This window comes from Oncorhynchus mykiss, chromosome 12 (genome assembly GCF_057628025.1).
Source record: "Oncorhynchus mykiss isolate SJ-2025 chromosome 12, ASM5762802v1, whole genome shotgun sequence".
Taxonomy (NCBI): Eukaryota; Metazoa; Chordata; class Actinopteri; order Salmoniformes; family Salmonidae; genus Oncorhynchus; species Oncorhynchus mykiss.
This window is the reverse complement of record NC_143033.1, coordinates 87,772,422-87,795,342: the sequence shown is the minus strand read 5'-3', so window position 1 is coordinate 87,795,342 and position 22,921 is coordinate 87,772,422. Positions and strand designations below refer to the sequence as shown.

General features: G+C 45.5%; 1 pseudogene; it reads left to right on the top strand.

Annotated features, from left to right (window-relative positions):
- Positions 1-21,345, top strand: part of LOC149979419 (uncharacterized) — a 34,886-nt pseudogene extending 13,541 nt beyond the window's left edge.
- Positions 21,346-22,921: the final 1,576 nt, after the last annotated feature.

The window sequence follows — 22,921 nt, the reverse complement described above, 5'->3', positions numbered from 1 at the left end:
TTGTAGTGACATCTCAAGGATAATCAAAGGAAATTGGAGCTCCATTTGGAGTTTTATTCCAAAGGGGGGTGAATACTTATGTAAATGAGATATTTCTGTATTTTATTTTCAAAGTATTTGCTAAAATTACAAAAAACATGTTTTCACTTTGTCATTATGGGGTATTATGGGGTATCATTTTGAATCCAGGCTGTAACAAAAGAAAATGTGTAATAAGTCAAGGGGTGTTAATGCTTTCTGAAGGCACTGTATGTAGTTACATGGTTATAAACCGTTTTGCTTTTTGTTTCCATCGTTCATGCCATCATGGTGCAGGAACATAAGTGAAGGCTCTCTAGTCTGTGACAAGAGGTCTGGACCTTTATGGCACACATGAAGTAGTTCACTGGGCTGGCTAGATGCAGTGGCTGTTCCAGTCTATAGACTGTTCCTCTAAACATTAAACAGATGCTTTAATCCAGAGTTGACAGGCCAGGCCTGTATAGAGATTATAAAGTATAGAGGCTATATAATAGCATACATTTTATTGTTAAAATATTAGGTTCAACTCACTTGCTGCAACCAATGTATATATAAATCATCGTCTGCGACCCGCAACATGCAGCAGAGAGACAAAAGGACGATGTTCACTTCAGAAGTCTCTATGATTGGTTGTGCGTGTTACCATTGGAAACAGTGAGAAGGAGGAAGTCATTTTCCAATTTTCCTTAACCTTTTCCCTCACCTCGACATGGTAATGTTATGATTTTTTACAGTCATGAGCATTTCACATCATTGTATCCGGTGCATACAGCTGACAAGAACAGACACATAATGAAGATATCCTAATATAACGTATTCATGGTGTGTTTGACAAAGGTGAACTACCTGATACAGTCTTACATGGCTAGGTGTGTTAAATTACACATCAAGTAGACTGGGGTTACACTAGCATGAGGCGTAATAGGTTTACCTTTATATAGTGGTCTATAGGGGCCATTTACAATGCAAAACTTTTACAGAATGCTGTCTATGAAGGACTCATAAATTATCAGAAAGAGTCAGAGAGAGAGAGATAGTCATTTGTTTTCCAGAGAAAGTCAGGTTTTGAACAACTTTGGGCAGAAGTGTCTGGGAATGAGATTAGAAATAACCAAATATCTGACATCATGTTTTGTTTACAGGTACTGCACATTCTGATCTGACTCTGATTGGTCGACCATGAGTGACAGCATGGAGGACCCTCCTCCTCAGGCCACAGTGTCTCCTGACCCCTCCTGTCTCAGCCTCCAGTATTTATGCTGTAGTAGTTTATGTGTCGGGGGGCTAGGGTCAGTTTGTTATATCTGGAGTACTTATCCTGTCTTATCCGGTGTCCTGTGTGAATTTAAGTATGCTCTCTCTAATTCTCTCTTTCTCTCTCTCTCTCGGAGGACCTGAGCCCTAGGACCATGCCACCACTACCTGACATGATGACTCCTTGCTGTCCCCAGTCCACCTCCAGCTTCAACTGTTCTGCCTGTGATTATTATTATTGGACCATGCTGGTCATTTATGAACATTTGAACATCTTGGCCATGTTCTGTTATAATCTCCACCCGGCACAGCCAGAAGAGGACTGGCCACCCCACATAGCCTGGTTCCTCTCTAGGTTTCTTCCTAGGTTTTGGCCTTCCTAGGGAGTTTTTCCTAGCCACCGTGCTTCTACACCTGCATTGCTTGCTGTTTGGGGTTTTAGGCTGGGTTTCTGTACAGCACTTTGAGATATCAGCTGATGTACGAAGGGCTATATAAATACATTTGATTTGGAGGAGACAGAAAGGTAAGCTAGGCTAACATGAGTATGATGATGCTGATAGGCTAACATGAGTATGATGATGCTGATAGGCTAACATGAGTATGATGATGCTGATAGGCTAACATGAGTATGATGATGCTGATAGGCTAACATGAGTATGATGATGCTGATAGGCTAATATGAGTAGGATGATGCTGATAGGCTAATATGAGTATGATGATGCTGATAGGCTAACATGAGTATGATGATGCTGATAGGCTAACATGAGTATGATGATGCTGATAGGCTAACATGAGTGGGATGATGCTGATAGGCTAACATGAGTATGATGATGCTGATAGGCTAACATGAGTGGGATGATGCTGATAGGCTAACATGAGTAGGATAATGCTGATAGGCTAACATGAGTATGATGATGCTGATAGGCTAATATGAGTATGATGATGCTGATAGGCTAATATGAGTATGATGATGCTGATAGGCTAACATGAGTATGATGATGCTGATAAGCTAATATGAGTATGATGATGATGATAGGCTAACATGAGTATAATGATGATGATAGGCTAACACAAGTATGATGATGATAGGCTAACATGAGTATGATGATGCTGATAAGATCAGTTTTGGTGAATTGATACTGGCTATAGTCTGTGTGAAATTAGTTATTAGTTACTGAGTAATTACGTGTAATTACCAAAGAGAGAGACAGTCTCAGCAGTTTGTTGCGTCACTCCCCTGGGACTCTGTCTGGTGACTAACACACCATTAATAGTGTATAGACCAATCAGCACACCTTTGTTAACAGTGTCATCATAAGTGCAGTTTTCTACCCACCAAATCCAGCTCCTACATTTGTGTGTTACACCCCCTCGGATGCATTTACACCAGCTCACCCTATTACACAGCGGCCTCCAGTCTTGGTGTCTGACTACCTTTCTTAGAGGGGTCCCAAAATCCCAACCTTAACCCTTAGTGGATTAATGAGTAATATTGACCCTGTGATTATGGAACTTTCTGGTACTCTAACCCAGCATGGACTCGGCTGTTTGCCCACGGTAGCGCCTCTTTTAATGGGTATAATGAGGCAGCCTCCATCTGTCATTATGATGGAAATAAGACTGTGTGTAGAGCCAAGAGGCTCTTGTCCAACAGGTGTTTCATACAAGCACAGCCACCGCCAATAAGTTAGGAGCACTAATGAAAAATCTTTCATAGAATATTCAGTCCTCTGTATTATCACAGATGGGCAAAAGGCGTCTATCCCTCCTTCTCTCTTATCCTTCTCTCCATCCCTTTCTTCTCCAACAGCATCACACCCTTCTCTTCTTCCCCATCCATCCTTTCTCCTCCTCCATCCATCTCTCAGCTTGACGTGCAGAGGGTGTAACCTGTAGTCGATGTTGAGGTTCAGACAGCAGGTGAAAGAATGCTGAGGGTGAGGCAGGTGAGACATAATGACCTAATACTGTTCACAGTATTGAAGAAGTGCTATGAGACTCTCAAATATCAAATCAGTCAATTGCAGGCCTGTGTGATCAAGAAAATGGCATTGAGTATCGGTGGTGTTTCCTCTCAACCTAGGTCTGTGGCTCAAAGTGCACTCTAAGGCCACCGTTGTACGACAAGAGTACGAACAGGCCCTGTTTTATATGCAGGATTCCAGTGAAGAGGAGGAGGAGGAAGGAGGAGAGGAACTGTGGGATCTAGAAGCAGACACAGAGCTTGTGGTAAGGAACTGTTACTAGGTCTGGTGAGACAACCTGGATCAAAAAGAGACACAACCATAAACCCACTCAGACACGGATGGACAGGCAATGGCTAAACTAAACTTGAGATCTGTGCACATGACATGTTTTTTCATGCAAAGCGCCTATTGACATTAACATCACATTGCAATCATGTGTTCAATTTACCAGGCAGAGTTGAAGAAGATAATGGGGGAGTGGAGTACAGAACCATGCAAGTTTCACGACCAATCCAATGTGCTCTCATGGCCTCATGTCTCCTATTGGCTCGTCTCCGTTGGAGCCCCTCCTCATTGAGATGATTGACATGTATCTTGACACCCTCATTGTTACCTTGGAGGATGGTTTAGGGCACAGCAGTAGAGAACACAGGTTGTTACCTTGGAGGATGGGTTAGGGCAGAGCAGTAGAGAACACAGGTTGTTACCTTGGAGGATGGGTTAGGGCAGAGCAGTAGAGAACACAGGTTGTTACCTTAGAGGATGGGTTAGGGCAGAGCAGTAGAGAACACAGGTTGTTCCCTTGGAGGATGGGTTAGGGCAGAGCAGTAGAGAACACAGGTTGTTACCTTGGAGGATGGGTTAGGGCAGAGCAGCAGAGAACACAGGTTGTTACCTTGGAGGATGGGTTAGGGCAGAGCAGTAGATAACACAGGTTCATAAGAGCAGACCAGGTGAAGAGGGTGGAACGAATAGATAGATACTCAATATAGATCACAAATATGTATGCACATTGTCATATACTGGCATTTTAAGTCGAGCCTTTCTGAGACAAATGCAAAGAATGCAATGGAATTCATATCAGAACTACACACATTACCGCTGAATGGTTGAATCTTGTGGTTTCTTTGTTGCATAATATTAAATTGTTTTACCAATAGATCAATAAAAATGAATTGCGTGATGTGAATTGAATGGCCATAAATCAACATAATCCATATATATGTTGAGCCAACCCCCTCGGACACACCCAGCCAACCAGAGCTCAGTCAATCATGTACAAGGGTGCATATTGTCAACTAACTAAGTACTGTGTAGATGACAGACTGGGACTCGGAACAGACATGCACACACACACACACACTCACCTAACTTTCTGACTCCCGCGCCAGAATTAGACACACACACACACACACGCACACACACACACACACACACACACACACACACACACACACACACACACACACACACACACACACCTAACTCTCTGACTCCCGCGCCAGAATTAGACACACACACTTGGCACCAGCATCTCTCGGCTCCACCCAACCACAACCCAAGCTTGAGTTGTTACTGCATCTCCAAACCCGACAGTCAGTTCTTTATCATCAATCATATTAAACCGTGGCCTTCTCTTAATGAGATTTGTAGGCGTGGCTTTCACAACGTGATCTGCCCTCTCAGTCTGCTGTGATTGATCACTGTGTGTGGGTCCCCTTCGTCTCCACAGACTGAGAGTGAATTAGCTATTGATCCCGGGCTGGGCTCACTGTGTGTTATAGGACAGGACCCTGACTGTAAGTGTGGTTTGTGGGGTGTGAAGACACTCCTACTGCTTAAAGTCATGGAATGATAGTTTCCTCTTAGTGTTAATGAGGAGACGATGAATTATATAACAGAGGAAATATTGGAAGCCACTGTGTTGGTTGACTGTGGATCAGGGATGGATGCTCTTCCACTGGCTACTACAGTATACAGTGGTGTTGATATGGATGTGTGTGTTCATCCAGATCCTCAGGGCTTGGTCCTGAGCAGACAGAGAGTACAGAGTGGCAGCAGTCCAGGCCAAGCGGGCAGGAGACATGGAGCTAGCCAGACGTTACTATCGGACAGCAAAGGTACCACACACACCACTCATTCACTCTCACCTGACTAAGGCGAGTCACACACCACATGCCCAAACATGACACACAGCCAAGATGCCAACAGCGTGGCATCCTTTCCTGTGCCCACCAACCAACCAGGGATCTGGGTCACAGCCGTACAGTATATTCTCCCCGGTCATCGAGGGCAGACGTCTCTCATAACTCTCCTCAGGATAATGTGTGTGTGTGTGTGTGTGTGTGTGTATATGCCATTTAGCAGAAGCTTTTGTGTGTATGTGTGTGTGAGTACACAACAGTCAGTCTGATAGATGGCCTCAGCACCATGCAATATAATAGAGTCAATAATGAGGGTCATAAGTCAAGTTAATGGTTTGTTTGCTTGCTCGTGTGTATTTCTGTGTGTCTCTCGCTCTCTTCTACCCCCGCTCTTCCTTCCTCTTCCTCTTCCTCCCCCCTCCCTCTCTCTCTCCCTTCACCCCTCTCATTCATTCTCTCTCTCCATCCATCTCATCCCCCTCCCTTTCTTCATCTCTCAGAAATTAGAGGTGATGGTTGAAGAGGCATCTGAGAGGAGTGAGTGGTCATCAGCTCTATACAGTCCCCTGCTGGTGAGTCCTTATCATTACACCACAATGGGAACTGGCAGTAGTGCTGGAGCTCAGACTACTACTCCATCGATTACTGCTCTCTCCCCAGTAACACCAATGTCATTATTTCAGTGCATAATAATCCCATATGTAGTTCATATATTCCATTGAAGCTTTAAGGGTAGCTAGTACAGACAGTGGTCTGGTAATTAATAACAGCTTTTTGAGAGAACTTCAAACAAAAAAGGACAGTCTCCCTCTCATTTAATTTTTCTGAGGGCTTGATCTCTATAATGGGAGTAGGCTAATGAAGAGGGCTAATGAGGGAGCGAGAGGAGGTCGCTTACTAATTCTCTCTCTCCTGAGGCGGACTGGTTGTTTCCATCTCCTCCTCCCCCAGACGAACCACTCAAACAACAGACAGAGACAGACACCAGCCTCAGTCACATGACTTGTCCTGCCAGTAAGAAGGAGCCCCCTGGCAGCACGATCATGGTATATATCCTCTCCTCTCTAGCTGCTTCAAGTCATCCTCTATGTTTTCACCTCCACCACTGTGTTGTCATTCTAGATGTCAAGAACAGAAGACAAGGTACAAGTCCACTCCCAGCCCCTCCCAGTGCCTCCTGGGGCCTCAGACCAGTACAACCAGCTGATAGAGGTCCTCACACAGCAACAACAGGTTACTATAACACTTCCTTTATTACACAATGAATTACAATGGTTATCACAGTACCCTAACTGACTCTGTGCCTCTCCTCCCTCCATCAGACGTGTCTGTGCCAGCAGGTCACCCACATGGGGGAGATCACTGAGACAACTAGGTCTGTACTGGCCCTTTTCATTACCTCTTGTGCATTGATAAACGATATATACGTTATATAAGGATAGCAGACAGGTGGACATGTGCTGCCTTAGGACAGGTCAGACACGCAGAACGACACCGTTGATGTGAGAATGTGTATTGTTTAGACAGGTTGGAGGTGCTGTCAGAGGGGTGTAGGAGACACCTGGGGGTAGTGAAACAGGTACAGAGTAGGGGACACCTGTTACCCTCATACAGAGAGGAACGCACCTTCAACACATACAGGTACACTACCAACACACACACCACACACAACACACCCAGTCACAAATGACACATAGAGGAACTCACCTTCTACACGTACAGGGGCTTGTTACAAGTGCATTAAGAGACCAGAGCTGTGGCCCTCTAGTGGTGGTGTTGTGATATAGCTATTCAGTCCAGTCCAGTCCTGGGTCCAGTCCAGTCCTGGGGTTCGTTTCTGCTAGTTCGTTTCTGCTAGTGCAAGGTGAGGTAAGTACAGCCAGACAACCCTATGGCTTTTTCCAGTTCCAGGCATTGAATAAGAATGATTTCCCTGAAACGTTTGTGTGTGCATGTGTGTGTCCACGGCCGACAGATGGCTGCATTGACTGTCCCTGACAGAGACTGAGGCATAGAGACACTGGCCCAGTCTTTTCATCCACCCTCTTATTGATTAACTGATTTACTGATCCATGCCAATGTCTAGAGGCTGATAGATACACTGGGCCGAGCAGCACACACACACCCTACATTTCCCCATTCCTTGTGTTTCTATCCAGTAAGATCATCCCCTCGCTAACAGGTAGTGAGTGACATGGTGTTGACCATAGTGAAGGGCATCAAACTCCCGGTCCCTACAGGTATGAATAACTTAATCATACTGTAGGATTCTCTCAGGAGGAAGCGCAGAGGGACCAAACCCGCTCTGTGAGAAGCACTACCTGTCCAGGTACCTGATCTATAACACTCCTCAAACACTACCTGTCCAGGTACCTGCTATATAACACTCCTCAAACACTACCTGTCCAGGTACCTGCTCTATAACACTCCTCAAACACTACCTGTCCAGGTACCTGATCTATAACACTCCTCAAACACTACCTGTCCAGGTACCTGCTCTATAACACTCCTCAAACACTACCTGTCCAGGTACCTGATCTATAACACTCCTCAAACACTACCTGTCCAGGTACCTGATCTATAACACTCCTCAAACACTACCTGTCCAGGTACCTGATCTATAACACTCCTCAAACACTACCTGTCCAGGTACCTGATCTATAACACTCCTCAAACACTACCTGTCCAGGTACCTGATCTATAACACTCCTCAAACACTACCTGTCAAGGTACCTGCTCTATAACACTCCTAAAACACTACCTGTCCAGGTACCTGCTCTATAACACTCCTCAAACACTACCTGTCCAGGTACCTGCTCTATAACACTCCTCAAACACTACCTGTCCAGGTACCTGCTCTTTAACACTCCTCAAACACTACCTGTCCAGGTACCTGCTCTATAACACTCCTCAAACACTACCTGTCCAGGTACCTGCTCTATAACACTCCTCAAACACTACCTGTCCAGGTACCTGCTCTATAACACTCCTCAAACACTACCTGTCCAGGTAGCTGCTCTATAACACTCCTCAAACACTACCTGTCCAGGTACCTGATCTATAACACTCCTCAAACACTACCTGTCCAGGTACCTGATCTATAACACTCCTCAAACACTACCTGTCCAGGTACCTGATCTATAACACTCCTCAAACACTACCTGTCCAGGTACCTGCTCTATAACACTCCTCAAACACTACCTGTCCAGGTACCTGCTCTATAACACTCCTCAAACACTACCTGTCCAGGTACCTGCTCTATAACACTCCTCAAACACTACCTGTCCAGGTACCTGCTCTATAACACTCCTAAAACACTACCTGTCCAGGTACCTGCTCTATAACACTCCTCAAACACTACCTGTCCAGGTACCTGCTCTATAACACTCCTCAAACACTACCTGTCCAGGTACCTGCTCTATAACACTCCTCAAACACTACCTGTCCAGGTACCTGCTCTATAACACTCCTCAAACACTACCTGTCCAGGTACCTGCTCTATAACACTCCTCAAACACTACCTGTCCAGATACCTGCTCTATAACACTCCTCAAACACTACCTGTCCAGGTACCTGATCTATAACACTCCTCAAACACTACCTGTCCAGGTACCTGATCTATAACACTCCTAAAACACTACCTGTCCAGGTACCTGATCTATAACACTCCTCAAACACTACCTGTCCAGGTACCTGCTCTATAACACTCCTCAAACACTACCTGTCCAGGTACCTGATCTATAACACTCCTCAAACACTACCTGTCCAGGTACCTGATCTATAACACTCCTAAAACACTACCTGTCCAGGTACCTGATCTATAACACTCCTCAAACACTACCTGTCCAGGTACCTGCTCTATAACACTCCTCAAACACTACCTGTCCAGGTACCTGCTCTATAACACTCCTCAAACACTACCTGTCCAGGTACCTGATCTATAACACTCCTCAACACTACCTGTCCAGGTACCTGCTCTATAACACTCCTCAAACACTACCTGTCCAGGTACCTGATCTATAACACTCCTAAAACACTACCTGTCCAGGTACCTGATCTATAACACTCCTCAAACACTACCTGTCCAGGTACCTGCTCTATAACACTCCTCAAACACTACCTGTCCAGGTACCTGCTCTATAACACTCCTCAAACACTACCTGTCCAGGTACCTGATCTATAACACTCCTCAAACACTACCTGTCCAGGTACCTGATCTATAACACTCCTCAAACACTACCTGTCCAGGTACCTGATCTATAACACTCCTCAAACACTACCTGTCCAGGTACCTGCTCTATAACACTCCTCAAACACTACCTGTCCAGGTACCTGCTCTATAACACTCCTCAAACACTACCTGTCCAGGTACCTGATCTATAACACTCCTAAAACACTACCTGTCCAGGTACCTGCTCTATAACACTCCTCAAACACTACCTGTCCAGGTACCTACTCTATAACACTCCTCAAACACTACCTGTCCAGGTACCTGATCTATAACACTCCTCAAACACTACCTGTCCAGGTACCTGCTCTATAACACTCCTCAAACACTACCTGTCCAGGTACCTGATCTATAACACTCCTCAAACACTACCTGTCCAGGTACCTGATCTATAACACTCCTAAAACACTACCTGTCCAGGTACCTGATCTATAACACTCCTCAAACACTACCTGTCCAGGTACCTGATCTATAACACTCCTCAAACACTACCTGTCCAGGTACCTGCTCTATAACACTCCTCAAACACTACCTGTCCAGGTACCTGCTCTATAACACTCCTCAAACACTACCTGTCCAGGTACCTGATCTATAACACTCCTCAAACACTACCTGTCCAGGTACCTGCTCTATAACACTCCTCAAACACTACCTGTCCAGGTACCTGCTCTATAACACTCCTCAAACACTACCTGTCCAGGTACCTGATCTATAACACTCCTCAAACACTACCTGTCCAGGTACCTGCTCTATAACACTCCTCAAACACTACCTGTCCAGGTACCTGCTCTATAACACTCCTCAAACACTACCTGTCCAGGTACCTGATCTATAACACTCCTAAAACACTACCTGTCCAGGTACCTGCTCTATAACACTCCTCAAACACTACCTGTCCAGGTACCTGATCTATAACACTCCTCAAACACTACCTGTCCAGGTACCTGATCTATAACACTCCTCAAACACTACCTGTCCAGGTACCTGCTCTATAACACTCCTCAAACACTACCTGTCCAGGTACCTGCTCTATAACACTCCTCAAACACTACCTGTCCAGGTACCTGCTCTATAACACTCCTCAAACACTACCTGTCCAGGTACCTGATCTATAACACTCCTCAAACACTACCTGTCCAGGTACCTGATCTATAACACTCCTCAAACACTACCTGTCCAGGTACCTGATCTATAACACTCCTCAAACACTACCTGTCCAGGTACCTGATCTATAACACTCCTCAAACACTACCTGTCCAGGTACCTGCTCTATAACACTCCTCAAACACTACCTGTCCAGGTACCTGCTCTATAACACTCCTCAAACACTACCTGTCCAGGTACCTGATCTATAACACTCCTCAAACACTACCTGTCCAGGTACCTGCTCTATAACACTCCTCAAACACTACCTGTCCAGGTACCTGCTCTATAACACTCCTCAAACACTACCTGTCCAGGTACCTGCTCTATAACACTCCTCAAACACTACCTGTCCAGGTACCTGATCTATAACACTCCTCAAACACTACCTGTCCAGGTACCTGCTCTATAACACTCCTCAAACACTACCTGTCCAGGTACCTGCTCTATAACACTCCTCAAACACTACCTGTCCAGGTACCTGATCTATAACACTCCTAAAACACTACCTGTCCAGGTACCTGCTCTATAACACTCCTCAAACACTACCTGTCCAGGTACCTGCTCTATAACACTCCTCAAACACTACCTGTCCAGGTACCTGATCTATAACACTCCTCAAACACTACCTGTCCAGGTACCTGATCTATAACACTCCTCAAACACTACCTGTCCAGGTACCTGCTCTATAACACTCCTCAAACACTACCTGTCCAGGTACCTGCTCTATAACACTCCTCAAACACTACCTGTCCAGGTACCTGCTCTATAACACTCCTCAAACACTACCTGTCCAGGTACCTGATCTATAACACTCCTCAAACACTACCTGTCCAGGTACCTGCTCTATAACACTCCTCAAACACTACCTGTCCAGGTACCTGATCTATAACACTCCTCAAACACTACCTGTCCAGGTACCTGCTCTATAACACTCCTCAAACACTACCTGTCCAGGTACCTGATCTATAACACTCCTCAAACACTACCTGTCCAGGTACCTGCTCTATAACACTCCTCAAACACTACCTGTCCAGGTACCTGATCTATAACACTCCTCAAACACTACCTGTCCAGGTACCTGATCTTTAACACTCCTCAAACACTACCTGTCCAGGTACCTGATCTATAACACTCCTCAAACACTACCTGTCCAGGTACCTGATCTATAACACTCCTCAAACACTACCTGTCCAGGTACCTGCTCTATAACACTCCTCAAACACTACCTGTCCAGGTACCTGATCTATAACACTCCTCAAACACTACCTGTCCAGGTACCTGCTCTATAACACTCCTCAAACACTACCTGTCCAGGTACCTGATCTATAACACTCCTAAAACACTACCTGTCCAGGTACCTGCTCTATAACACTCCTCAAACACTACCTGTCCAGGTACCTGCTCTATAACACTCCTCAAACACTACCTGTCCAGGTACCTGATCTTTAACACTCCTCAAACACTACCTGTCCAGGTACCTGCTCTATAACACTCCTCAAACACTACCTGTCCAGGTACCTGCTCTATAACACTCCTCAAACACTACCTGTCCAGGTACCTGCTCTATAACACTCCTCAAACACTACCTGTCCAGGTACCTGCTCTATAACACTCCTCAAACACTACCTGTCCAGGTACCTGATCTATAACACTCCTCAAACACTACCTGTCCAGGTACCTGATCTATAACACTCCTCAAACACTACCTGTCCAGGTACCTGATCTATAACACTCCTCAAACACTACCTGTCCAGGTACCTGATCTATAACACTCCTCAAACACTACCTGTCCAGGTACCTGATCTATAACACTCCTCAAACACTACCTGTCCAGGTACCTGATCTATAACACTCCTCAAACACTACCTGTCCAGGTACCTGATCTATAACACTCCTCAAACACTACCTGTCCAGGTACCTGATCTATAACACTCCTCAAACACTACCTGTCCAGGTACCTGCTCTATAACACTCCTCAAACACTACCTGTCCAGGTACCTGATCTATAACACTCCTCAAACACTACCTGTCCAGGTACCTGATCTATAACACTCCTCAAACACTACCTGTCCAGGTACCTGATCTATAACACTCCTCAAACACTACCTGTCCAGGTACCTGATCTATAACACTCCTCAAACACTACCTGTCCAGGTACCTGATCTTTAACACTCCTCAAACACTACCTGTCCAGGTACCTGATCTATAACACTCCTCAAACACTACCTGTCCAGGTACCTGATCTATAACACTCCTCAAACACTACCTGTCCAGGTACCTGCTCTATAACACTCCTCAAACACTACCTGTCCAGGTACCTGATCTATAACACTCCTCAAACACTACCTGTCCAGGTACCTGCTCTATAACACTCCTCAAACACTACCTGTCCAGGTACCTGATCTATAACACTCCTAAAACACTACCTGTCCAGGTACCTGCTCTATAACACTCCTCAAACACTACCTGTCCAGGTACCTGCTCTATAACACTCCTCAAACACTACCTGTCCAGGTACCTGATCTTTAACACTCCTCAAACACTACCTGTCCAGGTACCTGCTCTATAACACTCCTCAAACACTACCTGTCCAGGTACCTGCTCTATAACACTCCTCAAACACTACCTGTCCAGGTACCTACTCTATAACACTCCTCAAACACTACCTGTCCAGGTACCTGATCTATAACACTCCTCAAACACTACCTGTCCAGGTACCTGCTCTATAACACTCCTCAAACACTACCTGTCCAGGTACCTGATCTATAACACTCCTCAAACACTACCTGTCCAGGTACCTGATCTATAACACTCCTAAAACACTACCTGTCCAGGTACCTGATCTATAACACTCCTCAAACACTACCTGTCCAGGTACCTGATCTATAACACTCCTCAAACACTACCTGTCCAGGTACCTGCTCTATAACACTCCTCAAACACTACCTGTCCAGGTACCTGCTCTATAACACTCCTCAAACACTACCTGTCCAGGTACCTGATCTATAACACTCCTCAAACACTACCTGTCCAGGTACCTGCTCTATAACACTCCTCAAACACTACCTGTCCAGGTACCTGCTCTATAACACTCCTCAAACACTACCTGTCCAGGTACCTGATCTATAACACTCCTCAAACACTACCTGTCCAGGTACCTGCTCTATAACACTCCTCAAACACTACCTGTCCAGGTACCTGCTCTATAACACTCCTCAAACACTACCTGTCCAGGTACCTGATCTATAACACTCCTAAAACACTACCTGTCCAGGTACCTGCTCTATAACACTCCTCAAACACTACCTGTCCAGGTACCTGATCTATAACACTCCTCAAACACTACCTGTCCAGGTACCTGATCTATAACACTCCTCAAACACTACCTGTCCAGGTACCTGCTCTATAACACTCCTCAAACACTACCTGTCCAGGTACCTGCTCTATAACACTCCTCAAACACTACCTGTCCAGGTACCTGCTCTATAACACTCCTCAAACACTACCTGTCCAGGTACCTGATCTATAACACTCCTCAAACACTACCTGTCCAGGTACCTGATCTATAACACTCCTCAAACACTACCTGTCCAGGTACCTGATCTATAACACTCCTCAAACACTACCTGTCCAGGTACCTGATCTATAACACTCCTCAAACACTACCTGTCCAGGTACCTGCTCTATAACACTCCTCAAACACTACCTGTCCAGGTACCTGCTCTATAACACTCCTCAAACACTACCTGTCCAGGTACCTGATCTATAACACTCCTCAAACACTACCTGTCCAGGTACCTGCTCTATAACACTCCTCAAACACTACCTGTCCAGGTACCTGCTCTATAACACTCCTCAAACACTACCTGTCCAGGTACCTGCTCTATAACACTCCTCAAACACTACCTGTCCAGGTACCTGATCTATAACACTCCTCAAACACTACCTGTCCAGGTACCTGCTCTATAACACTCCTCAAACACTACCTGTCCAGGTACCTGCTCTATAACACTCCTCAAACACTACCTGTCCAGGTACCTGATCTATAACACTCCTAAAACACTACCTGTCCAGGTACCTGCTCTATAACACTCCTCAAACACTACCTGTCCAGGTACCTGCTCTATAACACTCCTCAAACACTACCTGTCCAGGTACCTGATCTATAACACTCCTCAAACACTACCTGTCCAGGTACCTGATCTATAACACTCCTCAAACACTACCTGTCCAGGTACCTGCTCTATAACACTCCTCAAACACTACCTGTCCAGGTACCTGCTCTATAACACTCCTCAAACACTACCTGTCCAGGTACCTGCTCTATAACACTCCTCAAACACTACCTGTCCAGGTACCTGATCTATAACACTCCTCAAACACTACCTGTCCAGGTACCTGCTCTATAACACTCCTCAAACACTACCTGTCCAGGTACCTGATCTATAACACTCCTCAAACACTACCTGTCCAGGTACCTGCTCTATAACACTCCTCAAACACTACCTGTCCAGGTACCTGATCTATAACACTCCTCAAACACTACCTGTCCAGGTACCTGCTCTATAACACTCCTCAAACACTACCTGTCCAGGTACCTGATCTATAACACTCCTCAAACACTACCTGTCCAGGTACCTGATCTTTAACACTCCTCAAACACTACCTGTCCAGGTACCTGATCTATAACACTCCTCAAACACTACCTGTCCAGGTACCTGATCTATAACACTCCTCAAACACTACCTGTCCAGGTACCTGCTCTATAACACTCCTCAAACACTACCTGTCCAGGTACCTGATCTATAACACTCCTCAAACACTACCTGTCCAGGTACCTGCTCTATAACACTCCTCAAACACTACCTGTCCAGGTACCTGATCTATAACACTCCTAAAACACTACCTGTCCAGGTACCTGCTCTATAACACTCCTCAAACACTACCTGTCCAGGTACCTGCTCTATAACACTCCTCAAACACTACCTGTCCAGGTACCTGATCTTTAACACTCCTCAAACACTACCTGTCCAGGTACCTGCTCTATAACACTCCTCAAACACTACCTGTCCAGGTACCTGCTCTATAACACTCCTCAAACACTACCTGTCCAGGTACCTGCTCTATAACACTCCTCAAACACTACCTGTCCAGGTACCTGCTCTATAACACTCCTCAAACACTACCTGTCCAGGTACCTGATCTATAACACTCCTCAAACACTACCTGTCCAGGTACCTGATCTATAACACTCCTCAAACACTACCTGTCCAGGTACCTGATCTATAACACTCCTCAAACACTACCTGTCCAGGTACCTGATCTATAACACTCCTCAAACACTACCTGTCCAGGTACCTGATCTATAACACTCCTCAAACACTACCTGTCCAGGTACCTGATCTATAACACTCCTCAAACACTACCTGTCCAGGTACCTGATCTATAACACTCCTCAAACACTACCTGTCCAGGTACCTGATCTATAACACTCCTCAAACACTACCTGTCCAGGTACCTGCTCTATAACACTCCTCAAACACTACCTGTCCAGGTACCTGATCTATAACACTCCTCAAACACTACCTGTCCAGGTACCTGATCTATAACACTCCTCAAACACTACCTGTCCAGGTACCTGATCTATAACACTCCTCAAACACTACCTGTCCAGGTACCTGATCTATAACACTCCTCAAACACTACCTGTCCAGGTACCTGATCTTTAACACTCCTCAAACACTACCTGTCCAGGTACCTGATCTATAACACTCCTCAAACACTACCTGTCCAGGTACCTGATCTATAACACTCCTCAAACACTACCTGTCCAGGTACCTGCTCTATAACACTCCTCAAACACTACCTGTCCAGGTACCTGATCTATAACACTCCTCAAACACTACCTGTCCAGGTACCTGCTCTATAACACTCCTCAAACACTACCTGTCCAGGTACCTGATCTATAACACTCCTAAAACACTACCTGTCCAGGTACCTGCTCTATAACACTCCTCAAACACTACCTGTCCAGGTACCTGCTCTATAACACTCCTCAAACACTACCTGTCCAGGTACCTGATCTTTAACACTCCTCAAACACTACCTGTCCAGGTACCTGCTCTATAACACTCCTCAAACACTACCTGTCCAGGTACCTGCTCTATAACACTCCTCAAACACTACCTGTCCAGGTACCTGCTCTATAACACTCCTCAAACACTACCTGTCCAGGTACCTGATCTTTAACACTCCTCAAACACTACCTGTCCAGGTACCTGCTCTATAACACTCCTCAAACACTACCTGTCCAGGTACCTGCTCTATAACACTCCTCAAACACTACCTGTCCAGGTACCTGATCTATAACACTCCTAAAACACTACCTGTCCAGGTACCTGCTCTATAACACTCCTCAAACACTACCTGTCCAGGTACCTGCTCTATAACACTCCTCAAACACTACCTGTCCAGGTACCTGATCTATAACACTCCTCAAACACTACCTGTCCAGGTACCTGATCTATAACACTCCTCAAACACTACCTGTCCAGGTACCTGCTCTATAACACTCCTCAAACACTACCTGTCCAGGTACCTGCTCTATAACACTCCTCAAACACTACCTGTCCAGGTACCTGCTCTATAACACTCCTCAAACACTACCTGTCCAGGTACCTGATCTATAACACTCCTCAAACACTACCTGTCCAGGTACCTGCTCTATAACACTCCTCAAACACTACCTGTCCAGGTACCTGATCTATAACACTCCTCAAACACTACCTGTCCAGGTACCTGCTCTATAACACTCCTCAAACACTACCTGTCCAGGTACCTGATCTATAACACTCCTCAAACACTACCTGTCCAGGTACCTGCTCTATAACACTCCTCAAACACTACCTGTCCAGGTACCTGATCTATAACACTCCTCAAACACTACCTGTCCAGGTACCTGATCTTTAACACTCCTCAAACACTACCTGTCCAGGTACCTGATCTATAACACTCCTCAAACACTACCTGTCCAGGTACCTGATCTATAACACTCCTCAAACACTACCTGTCCAGGTACCTGCTCTATAACACTCCTCAAACACTACCTGTCCAGGTACCTGATCTATAACACTCCTCAAACACTACCTGTCCAGGTACCTGCTCTATAACACTCCTCAAACACTACCTGTCCAGGTACCTGATCTATAACACTCCTAAAACACTACCTGTCCAGGTACCTGCTCTATAACACTCCTCAAACACTACCTGTCCAGGTACCTGCTCTATAACACTCCTCAAACACTACCTGTCCAGGTACCTGATCTTTAACACTCCTCAAACACTACCTGTCCAGGTACCTGCTCTATAACACTCCTCAAACACTACCTGTCCAGGTACCTGCTCTATAACACTCCTCAAACACTACCTGTCCAGGTACCTGCTCTATAACACTCCTCAAACACTACCTGTCCAGGTACCTGCTCTATAACACTCCTCAAACACTACCTGTCCAGGTACCTGATCTATAACACTCCTCAAACACTACCTGTCCAGGTACCTGATCTATAACACTCCTCAAACACTACCTGTCCAGGTACCTGATCTATAACACTCCTCAAACACTACCTGTCCAGGTACCTGATCTATAACACTCCTCAAACACTACCTGTCCAGGTACCTGATCTATAACACTCCTCAAACACTACCTGTCCAGGTACCTGATCTATAACACTCCTCAAACACTACCTGTCCAGGTACCTGATCTATAACACTCCTCAAACACTACCTGTCCAGGTACCTGATCTATAACACTCCTCAAACACTACCTGTCCAGGTACCTGCTCTATAACACTCCTCAAACACTACCTGTCCAGGTACCTGATCTATAACACTCCTCAAACACTACCTGTCCAGGTACCTGATCTATAACACTCCTCAAACACTACCTGTCCAGGTACCTGATCTATAACACTCCTCAAACACTACCTGTCCAGGTACCTGATCTATAACACTCCTCAAACACTACCTGTCCAGGTACCTGATCTTTAACACTCCTCAAACACTACCTGTCCAGGTACCTGATCTATAACACTCCTCAAACACTACCTGTCCAGGTACCTGATCTATAACACTCCTCAAACACTACCTGTCCAGGTACCTGCTCTATAACACTCCTCAAACACTACCTGTCCAGGTACCTGATCTATAACACTCCTCAAACACTACCTGTCCAGGTACCTGCTCTATAACACTCCTCAAACACTACCTGTCCAGGTACCTGATCTATAACACTCCTAAAACACTACCTGTCCAGGTACCTGCTCTATAACACTCCTCAAACACTACCTGTCCAGGTACCTGCTCTATAACACTCCTCAAACACTACCTGTCCAGGTACCTGATCTTTAACACTCCTCAAACACTACCTGTCCAGGTACCTGCTCTATAACACTCCTCAAACACTACCTGTCCAGGTACCTGCTCTATAACACTCCTCAAACACTACCTGTCCAGGTACCTGATCTATAACACTCCTCAAACACTACCTGTCCAGGTACCTGATCTATAACACTCCTCAAACACTACCTGTCCAGGTACCTGCTCTATAACACTCCTCAAACACTACCTGTCCAGGTACCTGATCTATAACACTCCTCAAACACTACCTGTCCAGGTACCTGATCTATAACACTCCTCAAACACTACCTGTCCAGGTACCTGATCTATAACACTCCTCAAACACTACCTGTCCAGGTACCTGATCTATAACACTCCTCAAACACTACCTGTCCAGGTACCTGATCTTTAACACTCCTCAAACACTACCTGTCCAGGTACCTGATCTATAACACTCCTCAAACACTACCTGTCCAGGTACCTGATCTATAACACTCCTCAAACACTACCTGTCCAGGTACCTGCTCTATAACACTCCTCAAACACTACCTGTCCAGGTACCTGATCTATAACACTCCTCAAACACTACCTGTCCAGGTACCTGCTCTATAACACTCCTCAAACACTACCTGTCCAGGTACCTGATCTATAACACTCCTAAAACACTACCTGTCCAGGTACCTGCTCTATAACACTCCTCAAACACTACCTGTCCAGGTACCTGCTCTATAACACTCCTCAAACACTACCTGTCCAGGTACCTGATCTTTAACACTCCTCAAACACTACCTGTCCAGGTACCTGCTCTATAACACTCCTCAAACACTACCTGTCCAGGTACCTGCTCTATAACACTCCTCAAACACTACCTGTCCAGGTACCTGATCTATAACACTCCTCAAACACACCAACACACCCTTACGCGCATCGTTGTCCCAATGATGCTAGTCTCCATAAGACAGTTCTGTTTGAGGTTTTTGAATCCTTACTCTTCTATCCATCTGTCATTACTCCTTCCTCACTCATTCTCTCTCTATATCTCTATTTATTCTTATTTTATCCTATATTTTTCTCTATCCTCATCTGTCATTACCTCCTCATTCCGTTGTTTTGCCCCCCTCCACCCCTTCAACCCAGAGCTCAGTGAGGATTTTAAGCTGGACATCAAACGAACTCGCCGTAGATTTAAGAGTCATCCAGTCCAAAGGCATCAAGTTTAGGTTGTTCAAAAATGGTGAGTGAGGTTATCTCTTTGTAACTCAATTGACATTCTAACTGGCGTCTGCCGTTTTGACTGTTGTTTCTCTGTGTCAATAGCTGTCTTCTCTTTCTGTAATGCTTTCATATTTGTTGATCTTTGTCTGTCTCAGTTTTTTTGATTGTTTGTTTGTATCACTTTCCCTTTCTTCCTCTCTTATTCCATCTCGCTCACCCTCCCTCTCCAGTCTCTCTCTCTCTCTGCAGTGGGCTGTTTAAGACTGATAAAGGGATTGGCAGTGCTGGTATGAAGCTGGACTCTCTGGAAAGGCAGTGTGAGAGCAAACAGCTAATAAAGGTGAAATCACACACACACAGCAAAATAGCATTCCAAGCTAATGTTGAGGTGTGTGTGTATGGCCAGTGTATGGCCAGTCAAATGCTGGTCCCATCTGGCTGGCCGACTGGTTCAATCTAGCTGGCCGACTAGTTCTAGCTGGCCGGCCGACCTGTCCCATCTGACCAACCAGCCGACTGGTCTTATCTGGCTGACCGGCCCCATCTGTCTGGCTGACCGGTCCCATCTGTCTGGCCAACCTGTCCAATCTGTCTGGCCAACCTGTCCCATCTGTCTGGCCGACCTGTCCCATGTGTCCGGCCGACCAGTCCCATGTGTCCGGCCGACCAGTCCCATGTGTCCGGCCAACCAGTCCCATGTGTCCGGCCGACCAGTCCCATGTGTCCGGCCGACCTGTCCCATGTGTCTGGCCGACCTGTCCCATGTGTCCGGCCAACCTGTCCCATGTGTCCAGCCAACCTGTCCCATGTGTCCGGCCGACCAGTCCCATGTGTCTGGCCGACCTCTCCCATGTGTCCGGCCAACCTGTCCCATGTGTCCGGCCGACCAGTCCTATCTGACCGGCTGGCCGACAGGTCCTATCTGACCGGCTGGCCGACAGGTCCCATCTATCTATTCTTTGTGTTTTGAGGGTGGACTGACTGTATTATTTGGCATTAATAGACTGGTTTTACACTCAACAATTTTCTATCATAGCTGGGAGAGAGCGTGAGGACGGCTCATGTCATGCAGGTTCATATAGCCTATACAAGACAGTTACATATTATAAAAAATATATATATTGGTAGCTGATTAGTATGCTGTTACATCAAAAATGTATTTTACAATCTGCAACATTTGAATTTCACTAAGAACACATTGAGAACACCTTCCTAAACCCCACACCCCTTTGCCCTCAATTCGTCGGGGCATGGACTCTACAAGTTGGCAAATTAAGTTCCACAGGGATGCTGGCCCATGTTGACTCCAATGCTTCCCACAGTTGTGTCAAGTTGGCTGGAAGTCCTTTGGGTGGTGGACCATTGTTGATACACACAGGAAACTGTTGAGCGTGAAAAACCCAGGAGCGTTTCAGTTCTTGACACAAACTGGTGCACCTTTTTTTCCACAGTCCCCAGGTCCAGAAACAAATTCAAGGAAAGTACAGTATTATACAGGGCCATGAGTGCATGGAACTCCCTTCCACCTTATCTAGCACAATTGAACAGCAACCCTGGATTTAAAAAACCAAATAAAGCAAAACCTCACGGCACAAAGCCTCTCCCTCGTGTGAACTATTTGTTGTGTGTACTGTAAGTACTTACATGTGTAACTGATAGCTGCACGCACACACACACACTACATGTTCATGTTTTTAAATGTATGTAAATTGTAAAGTATTTTTTTGTCTGGAATGTATTTTTCGCTATGTGTCAGACCTCAGTAAGACTAGCTATCGCCGATGCCGATCCTAATAAATCAAAAACAAACAAAAAATACGTTAAAAACATGAAACGTATCCATGATCCACGCTGTATCACAACCGGTTGGGAGTCCCGTAGGGCGGTGCACAAGGTGTAGGCTGTCATTGTAAAGAATAATTTGTTCTTAACTGACATGCCTAGTTAAATACAGGTTAAATAAAACATTTAAATAATAATAATAATAATTACATCAGACATAAGAAACTAGCTGGGTGTCATAAGAAACTAGCCCTTGCCAGAAGATATCGACACTGCTGCTTTGCTTGTTTACACTGAGCTGCACTGAGGTTTGAACACAATCATGGTTACATTAAGACACCGTGGAGCCAGCACGAGATATGGGTCAGAAAACGTGCCTCAAAGCAGGGATGGGATATGCCACTGTACTCCAAATTTTACCTGTATCCATACTGCTACATCGAGAAGATTGAAGTACTGCTAGTTTACCTGGAAAACTGATGCTAGCTACCAGTTACCCACAGCAGACATTTTGGTATGGCATATTGTGAAGAACAACAAAGGAGCTGATTGGCTGACACTGCCATTCCAAAATGGCTGCAGTGGCTACATACAACAGTATAACAACATGCTCCACCTGGCTAACATTATGAATAGCTAACATTGATAACAATTTACCACAATTCATCAATGTGGACATGAGGGAATAGCTGAGTTACTGCTCCAAAAATAGCACATGGCTAGCATTACGTTTGGCACCGATTTAGCTAGGCTAGCTAGATAAC